Genomic DNA, 27,480 nt, shown 5'->3' with positions numbered 1-27,480 from the left:
CACAGACCAAAGGGTCATGGGATTGATTCCAGTCAAGGGCATGTGCCTGGGTTGCAGGTTCCTGAGCCCTGACCAGGGCTGTGTGGGAGGCAACCAATCAATGTGCCTCTCTCAACATTGATGTTTCTGTCTCTCTTTCTCTCTCTCTCTACCTCCCTCCCTTCCACTCTCTCTAAAAAATAAAAAATCAATGGGAAAAAGATTAATGTCTATTCCCAGGGAACTGACTCAAGATTGATCACTTATTTTGGATAAGCAGACCTAGGTTCTTTTTTTTTTCCTTTATTGATTTTAGAGAGAAGGAAGTCAGAGGGAGAGAGAGATAGAAACATCAATGAGAGAGAATATTGATTAGCCACCTCCTGCATGCCCCTCACTGGGGATTTGGCCCACAACCCAGGCATGTGTCCTGACTGGAAATGGAACTGGCGACCTCTTGGTGCATGAGTTGACGCTCAACCATTGAGCCACACTGACCAGACAACAGACCTAGTTCCAAAGCAACTTCATTATGAAGTGATTATCACATTTTGCACAGAAAATTAAAATTATGCATACTCTCCTTTTAACTTCATCAGTTCTTTTTTTTTTTTTTTTTAATCCTCACTGGAGGACTTTTTTCCATTCTTTATTCAGACAGAGTGGGAGGGAGAGAGAGGAAGAGAGAGAGAGAGAGAGAGAGAGAGAAACATCGACGTGAAAGGGACACATCGAGTGGCTGCCACCCGCACAACCAACCAGGGCCGGGGACAAACTGCAACCGAGGTACATGCCCTTAGCGGGAACCAAACCCGGGTTTCTCTGGACTGCAGCCGGCACTCTACCCGCTGAGCCAAACCGGCCAGGGCTTCATCAGTTCTTTTTGTTGATAGGTGTCAGGGAAAGTGACTCACTTACCCAAGCTCTCCTCCATGTCTGGGAACAGAATCCAGATGTCCTGACTTTTGCAATTCATCTAGAAAAGCACTGAGCAAAGAGTCCTTGCAGGGACTGGCTTATGTGAGCTAGGGAGAAAACCAGGTATAAATCTTGTTTCTAAATAATTTCTGTACTTCCTAACATAACCAAATAATTAATAAACTGTGGAAAGACAAATTATTTCACCCAGTTTTTATCAGAGGGGGGAATGTGCTCATGAAAGACTCACTGGACGGGGTTGAGCAGCTGCCTTGGCATCCTCTCGGATCAGTGTGAAAGTTCCATGGTGGCTGGTACTGGTCTTACATCCTGTCCCTTCCAGGCTTGCACACAGAAGTCACTGTGTGGCTGGGGACTAATTATGAAAAACATGACCTCTTCTCTGAAGAGGGAACCTGACAATCAATGTACTCAAATGGATCATCCACAATAAATGACTAACCTATGGGTGTTGAAAAGGAGTTACCCACAGGCATGGCCTTTGACTCCTAAGAAAATGCTATAAATCTTAAGACTTTGAGTCATGAGGCCAGATAGGCAACAGTGGCACCACTGCCTTTAGAGGATTAGCTGCTGGTAAATAAGAAAAGGGATAGCTGTATGAAGATAAGGGCTGAGTCACCCTCTTACCTTTCTTTCTGGTGATCTTTGGTGATTTCAGGGACAGATAAAGCCCATGTTCCTATTCACGTAAGCCTGGGCTCACTTACACCTGATAGTGTTATCAGACATCTTTGGCTTACACATCCCCATGCACCCTCTGGTGCTAAGTTTATGTCCCCTATAGCTAAAAAAAAAAGGGATTTTGCTGTGATCAGGGTGTGCGTAGGAATTTAAATTGGTACCCATGCAGCAAGTGGCTCATTAGTTCCCAACCTGAAGCCTTCATAAACTCTTCCAAGGTAAGTGTAAAAAGCAATCTAATACAAATGATAAAAACATCATTGAGTAACTTTTATGTATGGATCACTGCACTGTTTAAAATAAGGGACAACCTGGCAGGTTTGGCTCAGTGGTTGGAGCACTGGCCCTGGGACCAAAGAATCTCGAGTTCAATTCTGGTCAAGGGCATGTACCTCAGTTGCGGTTCGGTCCCTGGTCCTGGTCTGGGTCATGCAGGAGAGAACCAATTGATGTGTCTCTCTCATATCAATGTTTCTCTCTCTCTCTCTCTCTCCGCCCCCCCCCCCCACTCCCCACTCTATCTGAAGATAAATAGAAAAATATCCTCAGGTGAGGATTAACAAAAACGCCCAGCCGGTATGGCTCAGTGGTTGAGCGTCAACCAATGCACAAAGAAGTTGCTGGTTTGATTCCCAATCAGGGCACATGTCCAGGTTGTGGGCCAAATCCCCAGTGGGGAACATGCAGGAGGCGGCCAATCGATGTTCTCTCTCATCGGTGTTTCTATCTCTCTCCCTCTCTTCCTTCCTCTCTCTCTAAAAGTCAATAAAGAAAAAAAAAATTGTTAAATAAGGGACGAGCCAGGTATTAGCCATCAAGCAACAGGTTGGCTGGTTTCTACTAATACAAAGATTAGGGGACCATGATAAAAATCCAGGACTCTAGGAGAGGCATCTCTCCAAGAAAGGGGAAGAGGAAATCTGAGGAAGCTGGTGGCATCTGGATGAGGGGAACTTGAGTTAGACTGAGTCAGCAACGAGTAGGAGATGAGGATGAGAGCAAAGAGAAGGTTTTCAAGGGCAAGTAAAAAAGAGAAAGAAAAAATAAACTGAAGGAGAGAGACGAGCCCATTTTTACGTCAGAAAATAGAATTGTGAACCTGGAACTAGAGATGAGAAACTACCCAGAGGCTAGTATAACAGGGCCCAACAAGGAAAGAACATCTCACAAAAGATGAAGCTCTTATGAGATATAAATAAAGTAGTATATTGGCAGTAAGTCTTGTAGGCAGCAAAAATGGCCAGAAAAGGGAAAACAAACAGATCTCTCCAGTTTTTCCATTTGGAACGTTGGGAACTGATGACAAGCTTGGCAATTATGTTTGTGTCCACAGAGTGTCGACACTTCCAGGCGACAAGCTGAGTCAGGCACTGGGACATTTTGTCTGTCGGATGCCAACACTGGGTTCTAAGTTGGAAACATGTGGCTGGCAAACTAGGGGACCGAAGGAGATGCTGGGCGTCATGGAGACACAAGTTATGCTTTGAAGGCAGAGGGATTTCCAAATCCAGAACAAAATGATTGGGTCTGTCTGCTCTTTCTATTTCCAGTTATCTGCACTTATGCTCTTCATTTCAGAGATGTTTAGTGGGGGGCCTAACATATGCCTCAATCATTTCACAAAACTCACCCCCCTTCCAGCCCATCAGATGAACAGGCTCAGCAAAACCTGGTCAACAAATTAAATGAGGTCAGTGGCAATGACATGCCAAATGTTGGTTTGCAAGGTTCCCTGCCATTCTGCAACTGGAGCCCCTCAGGGGTGCAGTGGAGGTTATAACCTGCTTAGGAGGGAGACCTCCCCCAGTCTTGGATGGGGAAGCCAGCAGCACCAGGGAGTAAAAGGTCTCCCTGGTGCCATAGCAGGTAGAAAGTCCCTTCTCCAGCCCAGCTTCAGCCCCTTCCTTGTCTATTCCTGTCACTCAACCACTCTGTACACTGCCTCTTTGAGGAAACATAAAATGGGGGAAAGGGCTAGAGTGTATTAGTTTGTGAGGGCTGCTATAACAAAGTAGCACAGCATGGGTGGCTTAAAGAACAAAAATTTATTTTCTCTCAGTTCTGGAAGCTGGAAGTTTGAGATCAGTGTGTTCGTAGGGTTGATTTTTTTCAGAGGCTTCTCTCCTTGGCTTGCAGATGTCTGTCCTCTTTCTGTATCCTTATGTGGTCTTCCCTCTGTACATGTCTTTGTCCAAATTTCCTCTTCTTATAAAAAATCCAGTCATATTGGATTAGGGCCCAATCTAATGACCTAATGTGAAGTTAATTACCTTTTTAAAGACCTTTATCTCCAAATACAGTCACACTGGGAGATACTGGGTGTTAGGACTTCAACCCATGGATTCTGGAGTGACACATTTCAGCCCATAACAGAGAGGGAATGGCGGGGGGTGGGGGTGGGGTGATTGTTATTTTCACTAGTGTGCTCCAGCAACATTTCTCCAAGAAGGTGATATAGGAGTTGAGACCTAAATAATGAGAAGGAGGCCACCATATAAAGATCTCAGGAAGGAGAGAACAGCAAGAACGACACCGAGAGTGGTGATAGAACAGACGTCTACTGGCCGGTTCTCCTGCCCACTTGTCTCAGCATGGCCCTCTGTGCCACCCTCACAGGGGTGGCTCCTGCCAGCCACATGGGCACTTCCTGACCTCCCACCTCAGCTGGAGCTGACGAAATCAGGAGTGAGCTCTTCAAACAAGCTGCCCACTGGGATTCTTTCACCGGAGCGTGGATTCGGGCCCCTGAGAGACTGTCAGTCAGTTGGTACATGTGGCTGTGTCTGTACCAGGTAAACTTGGGAACCCCAGGAAATGCTCGGCCCCATGAATGATGAGCAGAGAAAGCTGGCCAGCAGAGATGAGTCAAGAATCTGCTCGGAAAAAAGAAGAATCTGCATGGAGAGGAGAGACAAGACGCAGAGACTTCTGAAGTATTTCAATTCCTGGTTCCAGGCCTTTTCAGAGGCCTAGTCTTACTTCTGCAGTCGGATTTGCTGTGTGACTCTTGCCCCACCCGCCCCACCCACCCCGCCCTCTCTGTTGAGGCGGCGGAAGCTGGCCGCCTGCCAGCGGGGAGCCCCCCCTCCCCCCCTCCCCGAGCACACTGGCCCTCGCGGGCCTCCCGGAGGTCCATGTGACTTGTGACAGGCTGGGCCTGTGTGTGCTGCTCCACGCTGGAGTCAGACAGAGCTGGCTTTCAGTGTTGTTGCCATAGCTACTGCTATTTGACTCAAGTCCCAGAACTTCCCCACTGAATCCCACACTGCCACCCATGGCCCAGGGACCTGAGGGACACCTGCACGGGGAGGCGCTCCTGGGAACTGCACTGGGCTGCTAAGCTGCATGTCCACAGCTGGCTCAGGCTTGCCCTGACCCACGGTTTTCTGGTCTTCATCCCGAACAAATCCTCCTGAGTCTGGCCCCCACTTCTCTCCCTCAGAGATTTACTAAAACGGAAACAGTCAAAAATATTCTCTGGGTATGTTTTCTCCAACCTGCCAGTCTGTTAGGTTAGGAGAAGCAGAGAGGAGGAAGTCAGCTGGAAAGCCGGGCTGCCACTAGCTACTAATAAGCCTCTGTGGAGCCCCAGGCTCTCAATGCAGACAGAACTGTGGACATCCTGTGCAGGTTACCGCAGAACAGGTCCGGCAGGTTCCTGCTTAGAGATTCTTCTAGATCTGTACATTGGCAGCGTGCTGTGCATATTTTCTTTTCTTTTTCCAATTTTTATTAATTTATTTTTGTTACAGATGTTTCTCCCCCCACCCAAGCACCCTCCTCCCCATCCTACTCCCCATCCCCCAGCATTGCTGTCTATGTCCATTGGTTATGCATACAAGCATATAAGTCCTTTGGTTCATCTCATCCATCCCCCCCAACCCCCTCCTCTGACATCTGTCAGTCTGAACCATACTCCTTTCTGTGTCTCTGGGTCTATTTCGTTCATCAGCCCACCTTGTTCATTATATTCCACAAATAAGTGAGATCATGTGGTATTTGTCTTTCTCTGTTTGGCTTATTTCGCTTAGCATAATGCTCTCCAGGTCCCTCCATGTCATCTCAAAGGATAAGAGAGCTTTTTTTCTTACAGCTGCATAGTATTCCATTGTGTAAATGTACCACAGCTTTTTTATCAACTTATCTATTAATGGACACTTGGGCTGTTTCCAGATCTTAGCGATTGTAAATAGGGCTGCTAAGAACATGGGGGTACATATGTGCTGTCTGATTGGTGTTTCAGACTTCTTTTTTTTTTTTTTTTTTATCTTCACCCGAGGACATTTTTCCATTTTTTGTTCAGGTAGAGTGGGAGGGAGAGAGAGGAACAGAGAAAGAGAGAGAAACATCGATGTGAAAGGAACACATTGAGTGGCTGCCACCCACACAACCGACCAGGGCCGGGGACAAACTGCAACCGAGGTACACGCCCTTAGCGGGAACCGAACCCGGGTCTCTCAGAACCACAGGTTGACGCTCTAACCGCTGAACCAAACCGGCCAGGGCTGTTTCAGACTTCTTAGGGTATATTCCTAGAAGTGGGATCACTGAGTCAAATGGCAATTTAATTTTTAATTTTTTGAGGAAACACCATAGTGTTTTCCATAGAGGCTGCACCAGTCTGCATTCCCACCAGCAGTGTACTAGAGTCCCCTTTTCTCCACACCCTCGCGAGCACTTGATGTTTGATGGTTTATTGATGGTGGCCATTCTGACAGGTGTGAGGTGATACCTCATAGTTGGCTGTGCATATTTTCTATGCATCTGGTACTTAACAACTATAAATGTCTGGGGGGTGTAGTTTGTGCAGAAAATAGGAGAACATGGAGAGAGATTTCCCCCTCTCTGCACTTTTGAAGGGCAGACCATGTGCTCTGAATCTACAGGGTTATGAACCTTGCAGAGAAGCTCAGAGGTATGTTGTTATGTCTGGCTGTTTTCTACAAACTGTGAAGTCTGTTGCCCATAAAAGCACATTATAAATCACACCCAGAGTATGAGGCAGCAGAGTGGTAAGTATTTTTCAGAAGAGAGCTAGTTCTCTTCCAACTTGTAAGTCAAAGTTCTCCAAGTCCCTTGTTGTTAATAGTCGTAATGATATTCTGCATCACAAGACCCTCAGACCTCATGCCCATGGTCCCATCAGGAATAAAGGTTGAGGGTCTTACAATCAAATGGTGAGCTTCTGATGTTTTGTTGTTGTTCTAAATCTATCATAGGATTGGTGGGGTCAGAATTAGGCCAGGAAAAGGGCAGTGCATATTTCTAGAGATGAGAATGAGCATTATAACATTTAAGTGAATAAAAGCCTTCCTGGGGGGCAAAGCAAAAGTCAGAGTTGGGTAATTGATTCCTGGTGATGTACTGTTAAAAGATTAAGAGAAAATTTACCTGTTACTGGGATAGTAGGTATTCTGGGAGATTAAGCTATGATTTAATATTTATTATCTTCCCTGGGGTAGAAGTGGAGGATACAAAAGCAAGTGAGACATGAGGACGGAACGCGGGGAGCAGCACCCTCTCAGCGGTGTGAGGAGAAAGAAGAGTGCTGTCTGATACGGAAAGAAGATTCGCAGGTGGAGGCGGCCAGGGTGTTAGACACTGTGGAGAGGTCGAGAGCAACGGTGAAGGCTGCACGGAGGATTCAGTAGTGGGGAGACCCTCCTGCCAATATTGAGGGAGCATTTTCAGCAGTGTGGCGGGGGTGGGAACCAACGTCCATGGTTTTGTGGCTGAAAAGAAGGTGAAGAACCTAAAACTATTCTTTCAAGATTTTGTTGTTGTTAATTTTCACCTGAGGATATTTTTCCACTGATTTTTAGACAGAGTGGAAAGGAGGGAGGGATGGAGAGAGAGAGAGAGAACGAGAGAAACATCTGTGTGCGAGACACATCAATTGGTTGCCTCCTGAACAACCCCAACCGGGGCTGCAGATCAAACCTGCAACCCAGGTACACGCCCTTGACTGGGAATCAAACCACAACCCTTCAGTGTGAGGGTTGACGCTCTAACTGCTGAGCCAAACCAGCCAGGGCTATTCTTTCAAGATGTTAAGGGGTGAGGCGGTGGGGTGGGGACCAGAGCAAGCTGCTGACAGGGAGGAAGGACCCAGTGAACAGGAGGAGATGGACATTGGAGAGGGGAAGCAGCTGGTACCCAAGGAAGCAGGGACAGATGAATTAAGAACGAGGAGGATTTCTTCTTTGAAAAAAATAAGCACTTATCATCAAGTGTAATGTTATGTCTGTTGGTATGGTTCTTATCACTAGTTCAAAGTTCTCTTTTCCCCCACACAGACCCATGTATACATCTCACATCTTCACTATCCGTTCATCTGTTAATGGACACCTAGGTTGCTCCCATATCTTGACTATTATAAATAATGATGCAATGAACATAGGGGTGCATCAGCTTTTAGAATTAGTGGTTTTGTTTTTGATAAATACCCAGAGGTGGATTTGCTAGCTCATTGGGTAGCTGTGTTTTTAATTTTTTGAAGTGTCTTCATACTGTTCACAAGGCTGTTTTTTAGGTCACTATTTTATCCCTGGTGCTCAATAAAACACCAGACCCTGAATGAATACATGCTAAATAAAGTGAATAAATGGCTGAATGGCATCATATTTTTTTAGACGTGAAGAAGAGTCACGTCTATGAAAGGGAAGGCAACAGTCATTGTTTCCTTTAGAAATACAAACTAAAGGTCATGGGACTGAGGGCTTGCTCAGTAATTAATGATGGATGTGGCACTTTATAATTTTCTCTTCTTTCAAGAACTAACACCAACATAAACACAGAGTAACTAGCTCTGTTTCCCAGCATTTCTCTAGTGGGCAGAAATTTCTAAATAAACATCTTTAAAAGTGCCCTACTTTTTCAAATGTAGGTGTGATCAGGTCCGGGGAAAAAAGCCGATCCTCCCACTTGTATCTTTTTACCCCTTGGGATGAAAATTTTTAAAAAATATTTTCCCTTTGCTACAGCCTGTGAGGAAACAAAATTACATAGCTGTTTGCCAAAAACCACAGTGGTGGAAGCTGCATCATCATATTTGTTCCTCTTTATAATTAAGATGAGATTGATACAAAAATATTTTTATTCCTTTAATGATATCATAGATTCTTTGCTACTCCTTCTGCTCTTTTTCATTTGATTACCTGCTTTTTCTGAGGAGTAGGCACTTTTACCCGTCGACACTCTCCAGGTTGCTGAGTTCTGTAGACAGCTCTCTCGACCTGCATCACTCCTGGGTCCTCACCACCTCTCTACATGTGCAGCTGTCAGTGAACTCTGGGGCAGGAATCAGGTCCCCTACCCCAGGGCTCAGCACAGGCCCGCAGGTCCCAGATGTCCCGCTTCCAGAAGAGACAGATCCCCTGTTCTTCATGGAGATTGTAAGGATTGAGTGCTAACTCCTTAATTCTCTCAAAACTGGCTTGAAATTCCTAGAGGAAAAGTCTGAATAAGGAAAACCCAGCAAGGTTTTGATTTAGGTCAGTTAACCTTGTAGGAGATCCCAGCTTGGCTCCTCCTCAAAGCTGGAAAAGAAGCAGATTCAAAAAAAAAAAAAAAAAAAAAAAAGGGTCCCTCTGCCCATTGCTCCCTAAAGCCGAAATCTCATAGAGTAATGTTTTGGGTTAGGTCCTTTGGCTATTTTTTTAAAAGAGGGTGCTGGCAGTTCCTCATATAATCACGATGGAAATCAAATCTTGTGCACCTGTGTTTGGACATCAGGACACCTCCTATTGCTGGCTCATTGGGTTAGAGGTATTTGTCATTGCCCAAGCTTTCTCTGGGGAATCCCTTTTTTTTTTATCCTGTTGCTACAGGTGAGCATGTCTAAGCATTTAGAAATAGGGAGTGCTCACAATTTTAATGTTTGTGGAGAAATCATACATAGAACTCAAGCCAAACAGCATGGTTTATTGGTTGAGTTGGCAGTATAGGCTCTCATGACCCAGGAGACTAGCTTCAGACAAGGACAGAGTCTTGCATCTGGGTGTAGCCCCTTCGGGCAGATCAAAGCTCCAAGCTCGATTTGAAGTCAAAGGGAGCCTGTGTGGTTGAGGAAGCAGTGAACAGTCTGGCACTAATCAAAGCCATAATGAGAGGGAGTTCCTTCTTCTGTGCACCAGGGCCTGGGAGGGAAGCCCAGGGTAGGATTGGGGGGTGCAAGGGTGGGGTGGCAAGAGGATCCAGGCCCCATATTCATAAAGAGCCTCAAATTTGGACTTCTGTGTTTTCTGCAAATGAAATTATGAATTCAGACGTAAGTTGTACTTACAGGAGGAAAAGAAGACAATATTTATCATACAATTTTAATTTTTAAAATGCAGACATTAAAATATACTCTGATTTTTAGCCCTGGCCTGTGTGGCTCACTTACTTGAGCTTTGTCCCATGCACCGGAAAGGAGGTAACCAATCGATGTTTCTCTCTCACATCGATTTCTCTCTCTCTCAAATAAATAAAAACAAATTAAAAATACATATGTATACTATAATTTTTAAATCTTGTTTAGCCATTTGTACATTTAAAAAAATATACTAGGAGCCTCAAAAGGGGAAGTGACCTGCCTTCCCTCTGTTGTCCTGCTGGCGAAGGAGCTTTAATTTTTATGTTTGTTTATTTATTTACTTATGTTTTATTTATTTATTATTATTATTTTTTAATCCTCACCCGAGAATATTTTCTCAAATATCTTCAGATAGAGTGGAAGGGGGGAGAGAGAGGGAGAGAAAGAGAGAGAAACATTGAGATGAGAGGGACACAGCGACTGGTTGCCTCCTGCACGACCCTGGCTGGGGACGAACTGCAACCGAGGTACGTACCCTTGGCTGAACTCAAACCCAGGACTCATTGGTCCACGGGCCGATACTCTACCACTGAGACAAACTGGCCAGGGCCAGAGGCGCTTTTATTTTTTATTCATTTTTTTATTTTATATCTTTGTTGAATGTATTACAGATGTTCCTCATTTTTTCCCCCATTGACCCCCTCCTCCCTGCTCCCGCCCCCCTCCCCCCTTTTCCCACACTGTTGTCTGTGTCCATTGGTTATACATATATACATATAAGTTCTTTGGTATATTTCTTCCCACCCCACAACCCCCTTCTTTTTGAGGTTTGTCAGTCTAGCAACCAATTTGTACTTCTTAACCCCTTCACCTTTGTCACCCATTCCCCTCCCATCTGGCAACCAACACAATGTTCTCTGTATCTATGAGAATGTTTCTGTTCTGCCTGCTCATTTTGTTTGTAGATTCCATTGTTGATAGATATGTATTCATTGCCATTTTGTTTGTTCATATGTTTTATCTTTTACTTCAAAAAGACCCTTCAGCATTTCATATAATAACAGTTTGGTGGTGATGAACTCCTTTAACTTTTTCTTGTCTGGGAAACTCTTTATAGGCCATCGGTTCTAAATGACAACTTTGCAGGACAGAGTAATCTTGGTTGTAGGTTCTTGCATTCATCACTTTGAATATTTCTTGCCACTCCTTTCTAGCCTGCAAAGTTTCTTTTCAGAAATCAGCTGACAGTCTTGTGGGAACTCCCTTGTAGGTAACTAATTGCTTTTCTCTTGCTGTTGTTAAGATTCTGTCTTTGGCCCTGGCCGGGTTGGCTCAGCGGTTAGAGCGTCGGCCTGCGGTCCTGAGAGACCCGGGTTCGGTTCCCGCTAAGGGCACGTACCTCGGTTGCAGTTTGTCCCCAGCACTGGTTGGGTCGTGTGGGTGGCAGCCACTCGATGTGTCCCTTTCACATCGATGTTTCTCTCTCTTCCTCTCTCTCCTTCCCGCTCTATCTGAGTAAAAAATGGGAAAATGTCCTCGGGTGAGGTTAAAAAAATAAAATAAAAAATTAGTAAAAAAAGAATATAATAGATCTATAAAAAAAAAAAAAATATTCTGTCTTTGTCTTGAACCTTTTGCATTTTGATGATGATGTGTCTTGGTGTGGGCCTCTTGGGGTTCATCTTGTTTGGGACTCTCTGTGCTTCCTGGACTTGTATATCTGTTTCCTTCACCAAGTTAGGGAAGTTTTGTGTCATTATTGTTTCAAATAGGTTTTCGATTTCTTGTTCTCTCTCTTCTCCTTCTGGCACCCCCAAGATGCGAATGTTGGCACGCTTGAAGTTGTCCCAGAGACTACTTACACTCTCCTCATTTTTTTGGATTCTTTTTTCTTTGTGCTGTTCCGACTGGTTGTTTTTTGCACCCTTAGATTCCAAATTGATGGTTTGCTTCTTGGCTTTCCCTACTCTATTATTGAATCTGTGTAAATTATTCTTTACTTCAGTTAGTGCCTCCTTCATTTTGACTGTGCATCCTTCATTTCTGACTGGTCCTTTTTTATGCTCTTGAGGCCCTCACTAAGTTCACTGAGGTTCTCACTAAGTTCATTGAGCATCCTTATAAGCAGTATTTTGAACTCAGCATCTGTTAGGTTACTTATCTCCATTTCGCTTAGTTCTTTTCCTGGATATTTTTTCTGTTCTTTCCTTTGGGACCTGTTTCTTTGTCTCCTCATTTTGGCTGCCTCCCTGTGTTTGTTTCTATGTATTACTTAATGAGAGGTATGAGGCTAGCTAAGACCAGATGCTGCTTGTTTGAAAGAATTTAGGAAAACCTGAAGCAGGATCCAAGACAGGCCAATCCTATGGTAAAGCAACTGGCAACAGCTTGGATGGGCCTGAAAGTTGGGTGGGGCGGGGCCTCAGGGAGTCAGCAGGGCGGGGCTACCAGTGTGAGCCAGGTTGCTGGAGTCCCAGATATGGCGGCTGTCTCCCGCCCCAGGGAAGGGCTCGTCAAAGGAACAAAGGCCTCTTACAGCACGTTTGTCCCAGAGAAAGCTCCTCTCCAGCCCTCACTCCAGTGCCAAACAACGCAGTTCTTCCCTTTATGTCTCTGGCACCCCTCGAGCTGCCTCCCCTCCAAGCTTAGAGGGAGTGAGTCCGATTAGTCCGTGCGCGGGCCCTTTAAGAGGATCTTCTGGGGGCTCCAGCCGCTTCAGCTTCCCTGAGCCTCAGTTTCCACTGGTTTTTCCAGCCAGAGGTTATGGGGATTCTCTTCCTGGCACTGGAACCCTGGGCGGGGCACCTGGTGTGGGATGGGGACCCCTCAGTCCTCAGGGAGGACCTTCCCAGCCGAGGTGTCCTCCTGATTTTTATCCGCCACACGTGGGTGTGGGACCAGCCCGTCCGCCTCCGCCCCTCCTACCAGTCTGGATGTGGCTGCTGCTTTAATTCCGTAGTTGTAGGACTTCCATTCTGAATGATGGTTGTTCTGTAGTTTAGTTGTAACTTTGATGTGGTTGTGGGAGGATACCGAGTTTATGTGGGCCGCCATCTTGACCGGAAGTCCAGAGGCGCTTTTAGTAAGCGTTGACTGAGAAACTAGGAGCCATGAATTCTGACTAATGGGTGCTTATAGAGAGTTTACCAAGAGAACCAGTCTGTGCCCTTTTCCTGTCAGGTAGATGCCCCTGTCCACCCCCAGCAGTGTGCTGCTCCAAAGGGACCACAGCCAGCTTCTCTCATCTGTGACAGAGCTCCCAGCCCTGTGGTGGGACCCTCACAGATTCCAGCACAAACCTCAGCCTCCTCCCAACACTTGCTGCTGCTCGAGGGGCTTCCCCCACCTGCTGAGCACTTGGGCGGTGGGAGACCAAGATGTTTATGATACGGCTGGAAGAGAGCACAGGAAAAGAGGATTAGTGCTGGTTTCTCTCTCTGCACGAGGGGGAACAAATCTCACGAGGACAGTAACTCATTTCTCCCTTAGCTGTTCACACACCATCGTCGTTGAGGCTGCACCTCAAGCCTTTCATCTAGAAACACATTCAGGCTAATGAATTCAGAGTAGCAACGTAATCCACCAAAGAGCTTCGGACTCGGGCTGTCAGGTAAACAGTGTAAGGTGCAGGACAGCAAGAATCACCAGTGAAGACAGACAAACAGGCAGTGATAGCCATGGGGTGATAGAGATCATAATCCCTTCTCAGTGCAATCCAACAAGCAGCGTGTAGGCTTACTCTGTATGAGCAGTGCGCTGGGTCCCAGGAGAACGGAAAATTTGCTTCTGGTCCTCAGAGACCTCGGCAGTTTGCTGTCATTCAGACTCAGGCTGTCGAGTCAGACGAGCGTGTGAACATGCTTGGTAGAGAAGCTGTCACATAAAAGGTCCAAGGGAAGGGTGGTTCCTTTACTTTTCTGCAGCTTTGCCCTCAGCAGCCCTCTCGAGGAGTGGCCTCCTGCTCCGGAGTCCCGGTTCCTGGCTGTGTCCCCACACTGTTTCCACAGCTGGCAGAAACCAGGCACCTTCTTGGCCCTCTGCTCCAGTCTGTCCTTTGCATCTGGACACTATGTTCCTTCTACTCTCCAGGATGCTTATCTGTGGCCAAAGCTGAAGCTCCTTAATATTGCCTGTCTGGATTTCTAGGACCCATCCCTGGTCTGACCTGTCCCAATACCGGCCACACCTAGGTTATGTCAATTTTACTGTTGAAGTTACCTGACCTTTGATCATGTCACACCTGCTCAGAAACTATTAACGACTCCCCATGACCTCTAAATTAAGATGAAATCTCCATCTGAGGGTCTAAGTTTGACATAGACTAGCTTAGCCCACCTCTGTGGTTTCATCTTTCTTCCCACCTGTGTGTAAAATACCTGCCTTCGTGGCTGCACTCTTGGTGGACTGACTGTGTTCCTTCCATGTGTCCTGACCTTCTCTTCCTGTGTACTTTGCTCCTGCTGAATTTTGATGTGACATCAATGGAGGAAGGTAGAGGGAGACAGAGGAAGGTGGCTAAAGGGAGCAACCAGATACGGGTGTGTCTGGAGACCAGAGAAGAGATATGTCTGATTGTTAGATATTGGGCATTTACAATCCCAGAATCATAGCTCTTCTAGAAGAAATGAAGTGGACCATTGGGTCTACCTCTGGCCTTCGGGCTGGGAAACATTTTTCCCCATTTGATATATTAGACCACGAAGGCCCACAGAGGCTAAATGGTATCAATAGAGTAGGGACCAAAATGGTGAGGCAGACAAACTGGGGTCAGCCTATAGAAGCCTTTAATGCTAGGTGAAACAACTTGTAGAAATTCAGTCAAGTTGGGTCTATTGAAAGCTTTCACTAGGGTAGAGACAGAATTAGAGTTACATTGGGGCAGTGTTTCAAACTGTGGGATAGGATCTATTAGTGGGTTACAAAGTCAATTTCACGGGTTGTGAATAAAAACAATATCAAAGTATTGTTTTGTGAGTTTTATATGTATGTACAGGGTTAGGAGGTAAGATATATTTCTTATTATGAGTCATAGCCAAAAAAGTGTGAAAACCCCAGCTTTAGGGAAATTAATTTGGTGGCAAATCATTGGCTGAATTAGTAATGCAGAGGAGGAGCCTGGAGGCTGAAAGTCTAGGATTTTTTTTGTCATAGCCCAAGTGGGCAGTCAAAAGCATCCGAGTGGGAAGGAGACACCATGGGAAGGGAGAGGAGGGGGAGGACATGAGGAACTCCATGGGGTAAGAGTCTCAGGATGTGAGGACCTACTGGATTGTGGGGGCTCAGGGAGAGGAAAGAACCACTCAGGAATGACTAAAAATCACACTCAGATGCGTGGGAGAATGCTGGTACCCACAGCCAAGGAGGGAAGTTGGAAAAAGGGGCTGGTTTGAGGACTAGCACTAAAGACTGATGGAAAAGACACACAACACCATTAGGTACTGGGTCAGTCAGGTCCCTAGCAGGAAAAAGAAGCTACTATGATGGTTTCAAAGCAGACACCTGAAGGAAAGAAGGATGTCCAGAGCTGTGGGCAGGCTTGTGGGACCAACCTGGAATAATGAGGTGTCCAGAGATTAATCCCAGCAGGAAGCTCTTCCTCTCAGATTCTCTGGGCCCCAAGTCAGTAGGGCACCAGTTCCCAACTCTTCTTCTACCTCCCATCTCTGAAACAAGTACATGACCACTCTTTGGTTTGTCATCGTGACTTCTACTGCTGCTAGTATTTCTACCCTCACCATCACCATAGGCAAATGGCTAAATGGCTATTGAACCTTTACCCTGTGCCATGGGCTTTTACATACATGATCTCATTTAATTATATTTACCCGCTGAGTTGGTTCTATTATTATTCTAACTTCATAGAGAGAGAAAAATGGAAACTGAGGGACATTTTTAAATTTTTTATCTTTATTGTTGAATGTATTACAGATTTTCCTCATTTATCCCCCATTGACCCCTCCTCCCCATTCCCGCCCCCCTCCTGCCTTTTCCCACACTGTTGTCTGTGTTCATTAGTTATGCATATAAGTTCTTTGGCTTATTGCCCCCCCCAACCCCCTTCTCTTTGAGGTTTGTCAGTCTAGCAACCAATTTGTTCCTTTTAATCCCTTCACCTTTTTCACCCATTCCCCCAAACCCCCGCCCATCTGGCAACCAACAAAATGTTCTCTGTATCTATAAGAATGTTTCTGTTCTGCCTGTTCATTTTGTTTGTAGATTTTATCGTCTATAGATATGTATTCATTGCCATTTTGTTTGTTCATATATTTTATCTTTATCTTCAAAGAGACCCTTCAACATTTTATATAATAATGGTTTGGTGGTGATGAACTCCTTTAACTTTTTCTTGTCTGGGAAACTCTTTATAGGCCATCGGTTCTAAATGACAGCTTTGCAGGATAGAGTAATCTTGGTTGTAGGTTCTTGCTTTTCATCACTCTGAATATTTCTTGCCACTCCCTCTGGCCTGCAAAGTTTCTTTTGAGAAATCAGCTGACAGTCTTATGGGAACTCCCGTGTAGGTAACTAACTGCTTTTCTCTTGCTGCTTTTAAGATTCTGTCTTTATCTTGAACCTTTTGCATTTTGATGATGTTGTGTCTTGGTGTGGGCCTCTTGGGGTTCATCTTGTTTGGGACTCTCTGTGATTCCTGGACTTGTATGTTTGTTTCTTTCACCAAGTTAGGGAAGTTTACTGCCATTATTGTTTCAAATAGGTTTTCGATTTCTTGTTCTCTCTCTTCTCCTTCTGGCACCCCCAAGAGGTGAATGTTGGCACACTTGAAGTTGTCCCAGAGACTCCTTACACTATCCTCATTTTCTTGTATTCTTTTTTGCTTTTTGTTGTTCTGATTGGGTGTTTTTTGCACCCTTAGATTCCAAATTGATGGTTTGCTTCTTGGCTTTCCCTACTCTATTATTGAATCTGTGTAAATTATTCTTTATTTCAGTTAGTGCCTCCTTCATTTCTGACTGTGCATCCTTCATTTTTGACTGCTCCTTTTTTATGCTCTTGAGGCCCTCACTAAGTTCACTGAGGTTCTCACTAAGTTCATTGAGCGTTCTTATAAGCAGTATTTTGAACTCAGCATCTGTTAGGTTGCTTATCTCCATTTCGCTTAGTTCTTTTCTTGGTGTTTTGTTCTGTTCTTTCATTTGGGACCTGTTTCTTTGTCTCCTCGTTTTGGCTGCCTCCCTGTGTTTATTTCTATGTATTACTGAATGAGAGGTATGGGGCTCTCTGAGACCAGATGCTGCTTGTTTAAAAGAATTTAGGAAAACCTGAAGCAGGATCCAAGACAGGCCAATCCTATGGTTAAGAAACTGGCAACAGCTTGGGTGGGCCTGAAAGTTGGGTGGGGCGAGGCCTCAGGGAATCACCAGGGCGGGGCTACCAGTGTGACTCAGGTTGCTGGAGTCCCAGATATGGTGACTGTCTGCTGCCCCAGGGAAGAGCTCACCAAAGGAACAAAGGCCTCTGACAGCACCTTTGTCCCAGAGAAAGCCCTCTCTTCAGCCCTAGCTCTAGTGCCAAACAGCTCAGTTCTTCCCTGTATGTCTCTGGCACTTCTTGAGCTGCCTCCCCTCCAAGCTTAGAGGGAGTGAGTCTGATAAGTCCGTGCACGGGCCCTTTAAGGAGCTGCCTGGGGCTCCAGCCGCCTCAGCCTCCCTGAGCTTCAGTTCCCGCTGGTTTTTCCAGCCAGAAGTTACGGGGATTCTCTTCCTGGCACTGGAATCCTGAGCAGGGTGCCTGGTGTGGGACAGGGACCCCTCAGTCCTCAGAGAGGACCTTCCCAGCCGAGGTATCCTCCTGATTTTTATCCACCACACGTGGATGTGGGACCAGCCTGAAACTGAGGGACATTTAACAAGTTGGCCGAGTTCACACAGTTAGTAAATGGCAACGTTGGAATATGAAGCCAGGCAGTCTGATTTCTTGACCACCATAATCACTGCTTTGTACTGATAACTCCTACGAAATAGAAGATAACAAAGGTAGCAAATGGTGGTGGGGGACAGTTAACCCCAGCAGGATTTAGAGTAAGTCTCTTGTGATGTCACATTTGCAAGACTGTCCACAGGCCCTGGATGGAAACATTCAACACAGGTGGAGGACTGGTCAGTCTTATTTCAGAGATAAAATGACCAGAATGTGAATGGGGCAGATCACCCTTCCAGGCCCTGACTTCACACCCACCGGAGCACAACAGAAATTTGAAGGATGGGAGGAGCTTCTCTTGTCCTCTTGGGTTTCTCCTTCCTTTCCTTTTCTGTCTCTCTCGTGCCCAGCTCAGGAAGCAGGAGAAAAATAACCAAAGTCAAGAAGGCAGATGACATTTCCCCATACTTTAACCAAAAGAGTGAAAATAAGCAACTCATAGCTTATCAAAAACCAAAGTCAGGCTGTCCTGTCGGGCAAGTGGTGTCCACAGTGGAGACGGGTGTGGCCATCACACCAGTGTGTTAGTCTCAGCGTTCTTTGCTTCATGCGGGTTCCCACCATTTGACCTATCAGAAGCATTTACTCCTAAGGGTGAACATTCAGTGTGGGTCTCAGGGCCAGGTGTCCCACTTCAGATCACTGTCTAAAAGAAATGGTGTTGAGCTACTAGGAAAACAAGTCAGGCCTGCCTCTGCCTGTCCACTGAACCTTTAGGTTCCAGCAAACCTGTCTCTCAGATGCTATTGATCCCTATAAACTGGGTTTTCGTCTTCCCACTTCAGAGGTCTGAAGTAATTATGCCCTGGAAACAGATCTCAGCTTCAAAGTGCTCTTCTCTGCCTGGGTACTCGGGGTCTGAAGGACTACATTGTGCTTCGGTAAATTCTCTCCAGCTAGGAGCTCAAGATCAAGAATAGTTAAAACTGGAGACAAGAGGCTGGTAGGACACTTGCTGAGATATCCCTGAGAGGTCATTTCCCCATCTTAAGCCTTTTTTGTAATTGGGATTTCATGCCCTTTCTCTGCCGAAGCCTTCAGACTCCAGCAAGTATTTGCCTTTCAAGTGGGCTCTTCCTTCGCTCTGTCGGGTTGGCCACGGGCTAATCTGACCTTGTTTAGCCCAGACTGGCCCGAGTTGGAGCTGTGGCTCTGCTCACCGTTTATTTCTCTCTTGCAGAGCTGGTGAACGCTTTGTGCACTGGCCCTGAGTAAGGATTTTCTGTCATCGTTGTTGTTTTAGAACACAACCTGTTTATTTCTTCTTGAGACATAAAGCTTCCGTTTGGATGGTGAGGAGGAACCAAGTACTAAAGACAATGGCTAAGCCCTGGCCGGTTTGGCTCAGCGGTTAGAGCGTCAGCCTGCGGTCTGGAGAGACCCGGGTTCGGTTCCCGCTAAGGGCATGTACCTCGGTTGCAGTTTGTCCCCGGCCCTGGTTGGTTGTGTGGGTGGCAGCCACTCGATGTGTCCCTTTCACATCGATGTTTCTCTCTCTCTCTCTGTTCCTCTCCCTCCCACTCTACCTGAACAAAAAATGGAAAAATGTCCTCAGGTGAGGATAAAAAAAAAAAGACAACGGCTAACTCTTCCATTCGTTCCAGTGAACTCCAGTGGAGGAAGAGGAAATAAGGTCTAGACTGTTTTGGTCCACTAACATTCGGTGGATCACACCCGCAGCAGGGCCCTCTCTCAGAGGGCGGCTGCAGTGAGGTGGGTGTGACAGTCGCGGAAGGAGGAGACGGCAGCCACGGAGGATCCATCAGGCGCCTGCAGTGTGGTCCGTGGTCCCCCGGCTCTCTGAGACTCTGTATGGGTCAGAGCTGGCTCAGCGGCCTCATGGTGCCTCCTCTGCTCACTGTTCCTGAGGGAGAGTAGGTTCAGGTCGCCTGGGAGCTGGTGGGGCCACTCCCGGGCAGCTTGCTGAGCTAAGCAGTACTTCTGGGCGTGGGCCTCTCAAGTTAACCGAGGTCCTAGGTACCCGGACAGTGCCAGGCCCATTTTCCACTGCTCACACTGATACCGTGGGGGGGCTCTTCAGGTAACTTTAATGCATGTGTGGCTATCACAACACCAAGATTTTGTTTTCAACCTTTTAATTATTTTATTATTCATTATTTCTTTTTTTATTGTTGACTCTATTACAGATTTTTGAGAAAATGGCAGGCAACTATTTTTGGGTCTGGCTCCCATTGACATTGTTCTTCATCCCCACCTCCAGGTGACAGCTTCTGAGAAAGTTCACTGTTGCCTCACCTGCCTTGGTCTGATCTTTTGTAATTTTACTTCTGGTCTTAGCAATTTCTCCTCTTCTAACAGCTTCTTGTTTTCAGGGGACACCTATACAGCCAGTGCTTGAGGAAGGAGTCCATATAGGACCCACAGATTTCTTCACTGAAACCAGGTCACCCCAGACTCCAAGCTCCTCTGCCGACAGCGTGCGTGCGGATGAGCTCCAGGCTGTCTTTGGGCCAGGGCTCCGTGTCCTCCACCAGCCTGAAGACACGGTGTCGCCGGTGCAGGCGTGGCTTCTGGTGCTCACCGGCCAGCGGCACCTTCCACCAGCACTCCACAGTGACTGATGACCCTGCCCTAGCAGCCAAAGAGCAAGGGTGAGCCTGGCCTTAAAAAAGTTTTCCGGAATCTCCCTGTTCTGTTTGTTTGTTATGTTGCAAGAATGTTACTCAACAGCCTCCACACCCCAGTGACTCAGCCTGGCTTTATTTATTTATTTTTTTTCATTCTTGGCTTTATTGTTTTATTTTTTTGTTACTGGGTTTTTATTAATGTATTTTTGTTACAGATGTTTCTCTTTTTTCCCCATTGACACCCTCCTCCTGATCCCCTAGCCCCATCCCTAGGTTTGTTGTCTATGTCCATGGTTACGCATGTTTGCATGTAAGTTCTGTGGTTTATCGCTTCCCTCCCCAGTGATCCTCTCTTCTGAGGTTTGTCTGTCTGTACCCTACTTCTATGTCTCTGGGTCTATTTTGTTCATCACTTTGTTTTGTTCCTTATATTCCACAAATAAGTGAGATCATGTGACATTTGTCTTTCTCTGCTTGCCAGCCTGGCTTTAATGAGTTGTGTTTTCCAGGCCTTCCTGGAGCAGCACCTCTTCTAATGTTGTCCAGGTGCTGCTAGGCCAGGGCACTGTCTTGCTCGAGCCAGGATGAGAGTCAGAAATGCTCCCCACAGGCAGGCAGAGGAAAAGACGAGGTGAATTCCGGGTTGTTCCACTCCCCACCAGTGCAGTCACTCAGCCCTGCCCAGGCCCAGCCTAGGCGGTGTAAGCTAAATGCCAGGAAGCACTTACACAGTGGGGTCTGACAAAGCGATTTCTCTTACTCTGAGAAAAAGACAGTTACTAAGGGTTGCGTGAAGAAGACTGTTTTACTTTTAATTCATTGGTCTTTGATTTGTGGAGTATTCAATTTGCTGGTGGAGGGGGGATGATCTGACTATTTAACTTCTGGGGGCAAGCTGGAGAAAATCATATAATTAGCAATTCAGAGATTTTCAGAATCTCTGGCCACATAACAAGGTGGCACAGGAAAAGAGATCACTATGCACTAGAGCTGTGGCAAAAGGCCAGGCACTGGATGACGATCACCCATGAGACAGTAATGACTTAAAATTATGTTTGCTTATAAATGTATGCTTCTGTTTAGAAAAACATTGCTTAGGGAAACAGTATATATATATATTTTACATTTTTATTTATTGATTTGAGAGAGAGAGAGAGAGAGAGAGAGAGAGAGAGATTTGTTGTTCCACTTATTTATGCATTCATTGGTTGATTCTTGCATGTGCCCTGGCTGAGGATTGAACCTTCAACCTTGGCGTTTGGGGACAGTGCTCTAGCCAACTGAGCTAGTTGGCCGGGGCCTAGAAAATGGCATTTTTAATTGTACTCCTAGTAAATGGGAAGACTTTGATTTTGCCTTAAACTCTTTTAACCTTAAACTCTTTGACCGGATTTTAAAAATCAGCCCTCCTTACAAAAATGCAAACACATTTCTGTTTCTTGATGGGCTGTAACAAAAGCAGAAGACTTACCCAATGATGAGTTTTATGAGAAGAGATGCAGTCTGAGCACAATTCACACGTTTACCAGTGACTCTCCTCTGCGTGCCGCACGGTGTCTAGGAACCATCTGCCAAAAGCTGCTGTGTGTGAGGCCTCGCTGCTGTCAGGACGGGACCGGCGCTGTCAGGAAATGCACGCCGGTTTGTGGTCTGTTCACAGACAGAATGTTGATGATACAGGTGTCAGCCAACTAAACCTACCCCACAGGGTGACTGCCTACCCCTCCTGCAGGCTCTGCAATGGCCACTCTGGGCTGGCTCTGGCCCCAACAGGAAGCATAGGCCTACTGGCTTCGGTGAGCCCGGTGTTTACGTTGCCTAGCTCCTGACCACAGATGTTTTAGGACAGATCTTTTTATTTTGATATACTTCCCATTTTACAGGAAAATGACAAGAATAGTACAAACTTTGATCCATTTGTTTGCATGTCTGCCTTATGTGCTCTATCACCCCCGCCATCACCACCGTTTAACAGTGAGTTGATGTGGTGCCCCCTTACCGCTAAGTACTCCAGTAAGCATTTTCTAAAAGCTCCTTGAGGGAGGTGACTGTACTCTTCCATAACCACAATGCAGTTCAAACAAACAGGAAATTAAGCATCAATATAATACTACTATCTACAGGGTGGGGCAAAAGTAGGTTTGCAGTTGTTCATATGGAAAATAATATAATCATTAAGAAATAATAATACAAGAATAAACTCTGTTTTGTGTACTCACAACCATAAACCTACTTTTGCCCCACCCTGTATTAGCACAGAAGTAGATAAATATAGAGATAGATATATATCAGAAGTGTGTGTGTGTGTGTGTGTGTGTGTGTATTTGGAGAGAGAAATGTTAAGATTAGATATAGATATAGAATTATACTGATAACTCCAACTCCATTACAAAAACACCCCTTCTGCAATTGTAACTTCTTTTCCCAACAGTGAGGAATCTAGCTTCCATTAGCCTCAAACTCAATAATACACAGATTGTAGTTTCAGAATTGCTAATCCATAGCATTGCTCAAAGTAAACCCAATGAGCCCTGGCCAGTTTGGCTCAGCGGTTGGAGCATCGGCCTGCGGACCAGAGAGTCTCGGGTTCGATTCCCGCTAAGGGCATGTACCACGGTTGCAGTTTGTCCCCGGCCCCGGATGGGGTCGTGTGGGTGGCAACCCCTCGATGTGTCTCTCTCACATGATGTTTCTCTCTCCCTCCCACTCTATCTGAAGATAAAGACAAAAATGTCCTCAGGTGAGGATTAAAAAAAAAAAAAAAAAAGTAAACCCAATGAGAGTTCAATTTGTTTACAATTTTTAAGGTAAAATTTACAAACATTGAAATGCACATATTCTAAGTATACGATTCAATGACTTTTGACAAATGGATACACCATCTTCTTTCAAGATATGGGATACTCACCTTGTAACCAAAATCTAGGTCCAGTTGTCTGTTGCCACAAAAACCAAACTCATGAGACAAGTGCTGGCGCAGAAACGAAAGGCTTATTCAGATGTCAGCCTCCTGAGGAGATGGGCTCTCTTGTCCAAAGCCCATCTCAGCGTCTCAGTGCAGGCAGGGGCTTTCATAAGGAGGAGAGGGAACGCAGGACAAAGATCAAGGGGCTCTCTGAAAAGTTCTCTACCTGTAGGCCAGCAGAGTCCATTCTGATAAAGACCTTGAAACTGGTCAAGTGATAGTGATGGTCTGGTGTGTGTCATCCTGGTTCTACAGTGGAAGGTCAGCAAATCCCCTGGGACTAGGATAACTGAAGGTTGGAGTCTGTATCTTCTGAAGTTAGCTCCTAGTATTCTTTTTTTTTTTTGGTGGTACGTGCCCCTAGTGGGAACCGATCCTGGGACTCTCTGGTCCGCAGGCCGACGCTCAACCACTGAGCCATCCTGGCCAGGGCTGCTCCTAGGATTCTTATACAAACAAGCTTTTTATCTACAAGCTACATATTAGTCAGAGTCGGCATTTACAGAAACAATGTCAGATTGGTGGAGTGGGTTACAATTCCCACTGTTATCATCTCTGTATCTTCTCAGAAAGTTCCCTTCTGTCTTCCCAGTCAGCCCCCCACCACCAGAAGCGATGGATATTTTGCTTAGTCTGTAGTCCAAATGAACTCTCCTGGTTTTGAACTCCCATTTCCATCCTGTGCCCCACTCTGTGCTCTCCCCACTATGAAGCTTGTGCCCCTCGCTGTCTGGCCTGAGGTTGTGCTTTCTCTGTTCTCCTTCATTTCCCAATTTTGATTTCCAGTCTGGCCCCTAGTCCTTCCCCACCCCGTGTCAGCAAGTTCTCCCCTCCTCCAGGCTAGATGTCCATTAGCCCACATTCCTCATTCCTCCTGGGCCCTGAAGGGTCTCTGGCCTCAAAAGTGCCCCAGGATAACATGATTTACTAACGGCAGTTTCATAAAAAGGCACATTTCCTCAAGACGTGGCAACATCACCGTGTCTGGCCCTGCACGATGCCTGGATCCTGACCCTCGTCCGTTCCTGTTACTAAATCTTGCTGTCTTACTCCAGCAGGGTGACCGTCACACTCCTCCCTCTCCAGTGACAGCCGGAGCCAGCAGCTCATGAGGCTTTTGTCATGAGGATGTCTTGTGAACATGACTATGATAAACAGAAACCACGAATCTTGTGGGTGTTCATTCGACGTGAAACCTGAACTCAGTTTGCCACCAAGATGTGGCCAGTGGCCAGAGTGGGGAGCACAGGCAGAGAAGGTGGGTGGGCCCTTATGCACCCTATAAATAAACGCTTCATGAATAACTCCCTTTCAGTAATGCTCAGTCTAGCCAGAGCTATAGGGTGTAAGGCAAAAACTAAGGTGAGGCCTCAGAACCAGGAAGTCACACCCACATTAATATTCGGAAAACAGTGGGGGTATAATAGTTTGTTTTCCAGGCTTCCTGATGAAAAGGATCAGTGTAGTTCAATCACGAGAGAGCGTCTGAAAGGCTCTTCGACATGCAGGCGTTTAGTCCCACTCTTCATGTGGGCCCTGGATTATATTAGCCGTGTAATAAGCCCTGGCTTGTCCCATCTGTCTTCGTGTGCTTGGACTCCCCCAGCGAGGTTAAAAGCTCCTTGAGGGGTGTGACAGTGTCGTGCATTTTTCTGTTTCCTCCTGTCTCAGCACTGGCTCCCTGTCAGGGGACAGGTGTCCAGTAGGCACTTCTGAATGGAATCGAGTCTTAGCACCTTGACAAAGTCTTCTTTCCGTTGTGTCCTACCCAGCTCCCCGTGTAGAACCGAGCACCGAGTAGGCACGCAAACTGGCTGAATAAATCATACACTAATTCCACCAAATTGTTGCTGAATCAAATTGTTACTCCTTTCAGGAGTCTGCTTCCTAGAAGAGGACAACAATAAATGGGTGATGCTTAATACCCTGGTGGAATTGACCCAGTAGTGGAGCTACAGGCAGCAGGGAGCCCGGTGGGGAGGACGTTTGTGAGCAGGGGGCTCTGCGGTGCCTCCCCAGTCACACCACATGTCACTCCCCCAAGGGTCTCAGAGTGTCCATACAGGGATCACTATGTTCTGCTAATAGACCCCTTTGGCTGTCTGCCTTTCCTGAGTTTTTCTCTCTCCTCTTAAATTTTCAGCCGTTTCCTTTGACCCAACAACAAATAGGCGGGAGCACCTTCTTGCCAAGAGCCCTGGAGGAAAGCGTCTCTTGCCAGAATTGCCTACTTGCCAGCCTTCCAAGCGTCTGTTTTTACCCTACTACCAAGACGGTGGAGATGGGCGCCTTTGGGCAGGCACCCAGGGGCTCTGCAGGGCTGGGTCCCCTCCTCCACCTGCATTCCAGGGTTTGGTTCCAACTTCGTAGTCTCCATTAGCTCAGGTGCGGCTGTGGGGACCTGCCTCTGAGACGCCCCCACTGCTGTCCCGAGCCGGCCACGCCCTCACTCTCACCTAGATTATTCCCACCACCTATTTCCTAATGAGTGCACCTGCCTCTGCTTGTGATTCGATGTCAAGGGGAATTTTATTATTGGCCCAATTGTGTTGCAAATAGTTCTGAACCAATTTATACTCATTCCAGAGTGAATGAAAATTTTTATTTCACTCAGCACTGGCTATCTGCTAACATCACAAAACCTTTTTTCTGTATTTCAATGTATAGGTCTATATTTGAGGTTTCTAGTTTTTGAACACTCCCCAGGCAATTCTAAGGTGGAATCTGGGTGGAGAACAGCAGTAAACTGGACTAAAAGTTGGCCGAGTGCGGTGGTCCCTTTTCTCAGCTTCTGGAGATCTAGTGCTCTAAGAATGAAGGCCCAGGAAAAGAACCCCCAAAGTGGGCACTAAGGGAAAGAACCTCAAGAGAGTGGGCACTAAGGCGGTTTCTTCCTAAGGCCTAGGGCCAAGCTGGCCCAAGCCACCCTCCCTGGGCTCTCTGAGGTTGGGGCCCTTCTCTGGCTGTCAGGGTAGGAAGTAACCCAGAGAGCCAAGAGCACATGGCCCCAAAGAGGGTGAACGAGGACAGGAAAGGATCGGTCCTGCACCATCAGGAGCTGGGAGTCTCTCCCCTAACTTGGAAGAGCCCACTTCCCAGCCCCAGTCCTGACTCACAGAAGCTTCTGGCTCTGCTGACCATGCCTCATCAAGCGTGCCTCCTCCATACTCCATCCCCATAGCCGCAGCTTTTAAAACTGCTTTGTAAATTACAAAAGAACTATTGGGAAATCATAAACAAAAACTACAGAAACACATCTGGTGAAAGTGAAAAGTGCCCTCTCATCTTCCTACTTCCATTCCCTTCCTCAGTGGCGACCCAACACGTGGATCCTTCACCTTTTTCTGTCTACTTACCAGAGCCAGTGTGTGTGAGACTGCGTGCGTGCACACAGGAATTGTAAAACCCATAAATGGAATCATGTGGTATATAGGTTTCTCCAACTTGCCTTTACCATTTACAGCGTAGACCATTTTGTGTTAGTTAATACAGACCTGCCTCATTCTTTTCACGGTATATGATATCATATAGTTGGATAATTTTGTTGCTGGATGCTTCAGTTGCTTCTCATTTTTTCCCTCTGTAACAACAAGGTTATAATGAATTCCTTTGTATATGTGTCTTTGTGCCACCTAACTGGCTTTGAGTATTGCCACTGCCGGAAAACTCCTGGTGTGGGGTTCCGACTATGCACACCCTCGGGTTTCTCTGCTACTTCCAGGACTTCTTTAGACCCTGAAGAACACCCCTTGACTTAGTCTTGGCCTCTGCTCTCACCTCATTGTTCTGCTGTGGTGGTCACAGCACACCTTGTGGCCCAGTGCCACCTTTCTGGTGACCACACCATAACGTGGAAAGGTGCGAAAAGTACAGCTAGTGTCCCTCTGACCGACTGGAGGAAAGAAAGGGGGTCAGCTCTTCCAAATGCAGTTCAGCTGCAGAAAGGGTGAGAGTGGGTGTCTATCAAAGTGGTTGTCAAGATTGTCTTTTGCCCCTGGGATGGAGCGTGGGACTGAAACGGCAGTGAATCACTGCCACAGGAGATAACGAGGAGCTGAAGTGATGGGAGAAGCTTTCCGAAGCAGCAGAGT

The 27,480-nt window shown here is 46.4% G+C and overlaps 1 long non-coding RNA gene across 1 annotated transcript; it reads left to right on the top strand.

The window, feature by feature from the left end:
- Nucleotides 1-20,094: 20,094 nt before the first annotated feature.
- On the top strand, nt 20,095-26,895 carry LOC118643936. Its single transcript, XR_004962040.1, has 3 exons — nt 20,095-20,448; nt 24,445-24,647; nt 25,533-26,895. It is a non-coding gene; the product is annotated as an uncharacterized LOC118643936 (long non-coding RNA).
- Nucleotides 26,896-27,480: the final 585 nt, after the last annotated feature.

The sequence above is a fragment of the Molossus molossus genome, unplaced genomic scaffold (genome assembly GCF_014108415.1).
Source record: "Molossus molossus isolate mMolMol1 unplaced genomic scaffold, mMolMol1.p scaffold_m16_p_1, whole genome shotgun sequence".
In the NCBI taxonomy this organism is placed as follows: domain Eukaryota; kingdom Metazoa; phylum Chordata; class Mammalia; order Chiroptera; family Molossidae; genus Molossus; species Molossus molossus.
This window is presented reverse-complemented; position numbering and strand designations above follow the sequence as displayed.